General features: G+C 51.7%; 1 protein-coding gene across 3 annotated transcripts in view; it reads left to right on the top strand.

Annotated features, from left to right (window-relative positions):
- Nucleotides 1–14: 14 nt before the first annotated feature.
- Nucleotides 15–1363, top strand: part of Lmo3 (LIM domain only 3) — a 58844-nt gene continuing 57495 nt past the window's right edge. Inside the window, exon 1 of one of the 3 annotated variants that reach the window (XM_028780963.1) lies at nucleotides 15–601. The gene's annotated coding sequence lies outside the window, so the exon portion shown is untranslated. Of the gene's footprint in view, nucleotides 602–662; nucleotides 801–1363 lie in introns of those variants that run through there. The other 2 variants (XM_028780962.1, XM_028780961.1) reach the window with 2 other exon arrangements.

Here is a 1363-nt window from a genome sequence, read left to right on the forward strand (position 1 = left end):
GAGAGAGAGAGAGAGAGAGAGAGAGAGAGAGAGAGAGAGAGAGAACACTAGCAAGCTCGGGAGCGTGCGAGCAAGGGAGCCAGCTAGAGGGAGGGAGAGAAGGAAGAGAGAGAAGAGAGAGGGAGGGGGTGGGGGCGAGAGGTAAATACTCTTAAATCGGAAGGGAGCTGCTTCCACTGTGGTTCTGACAGGCGCTGCCTGGGCTCCGAGGCGCTGTAATAACTGGGTGACCTTTTCTTGGGCTGTATTATGTCTGGCTGGGAAGGGATTGCATTTTGCGGCTGAGAGCCAGGGCTTCCTTCAGCTCGGGCTCCTCGCACGCTGCTGGGGTAAGTTGTCAGGAGCCAGGACCAAGAGAGACATCCCCCGGACTGCAGTTGCCTAAAAGAAGGACACCTGTGGCTCGCATGCGGTCCACACTGGTACTTGGCGGATCCTGGAGGACCTCATTATTTTAAACTTAAAAAAAAAATAGAGAGAGAGATTCTACCCCCCGTTTTTTTTCAAACAATGTTTCTTTTTGACCTTTCCCAAGGAGAAGCGCTACCAAGCAGCCGCTGTGCTCACTGAATACCCTCCCCTGTATCGCTTAATTGAGAAGGTAAGTGAGAGGCTGTGTACACACGCGTCGGCTTATTTGTGCTGTGTGTGTCTGCCGGTGCGCGCGTGCGTGTGCGGATGTTGGGTGGTTTTTTTCTTCTTCTTCTTCTTCTTCTTCCCCATCCTCTCTCAATGAAACATGAAGTAAAGCTGAACCCGAACCATCCTCTGCATCACTGCAACTTTCACCAGCGCTGCAGGTCTGCAGAGACGGTTTTGTGTTTGTTTGTTTTTGTTTAAATCATGAGAGGCATCGTTATTTTTATGATGAGACATGGAATAGATGTGGGGCGGAAGACGTGGATGCCGGAGGAAGAGAGGGAGCGCGCGGCTGCAGCGCGACATCTCAAGTAGGAGTCTAGTGCATAATAGACAAAGTTCATTGCGAGCTGCAGCATCCGCACACCCTGACTCTGGGAGACAGGTTGGGACAGTTTGCAAAGGTTGGGGGTTGGGGGTTGCTTCCAGTCTAAGGGAAGTGGTATCAGTCTTGGGTATTTTCCCAGACCTCTCTACACCTGCTTGATGAAATTTATGCCCGCAACCCCCAAGAAAGAGTTGAAATTACAACCTTGTTTTTGTCTACACCCCTGGTTCTCCCAGTGCAACCTTAAAATCAAAACACTGCCTCTGTGTGTTGCAAAAGTGACTGTGTCGCTGTGTTGCTGTGTCGCGGGGCATGGAGATGGGGGATAAGTGTCCAGTGGAGGCAGGTTCCTTGTACCCAAGTGTCTGCATCTTAACAGGCTGGGGGGGAGGGGGG

This window comes from Grammomys surdaster, unplaced genomic scaffold (assembly GCF_004785775.1).
Source record: "Grammomys surdaster isolate TR1022 unplaced genomic scaffold, NIH_TR_1.0 373, whole genome shotgun sequence".
NCBI classification, from domain to species: domain Eukaryota; kingdom Metazoa; phylum Chordata; class Mammalia; order Rodentia; family Muridae; genus Grammomys; species Grammomys surdaster.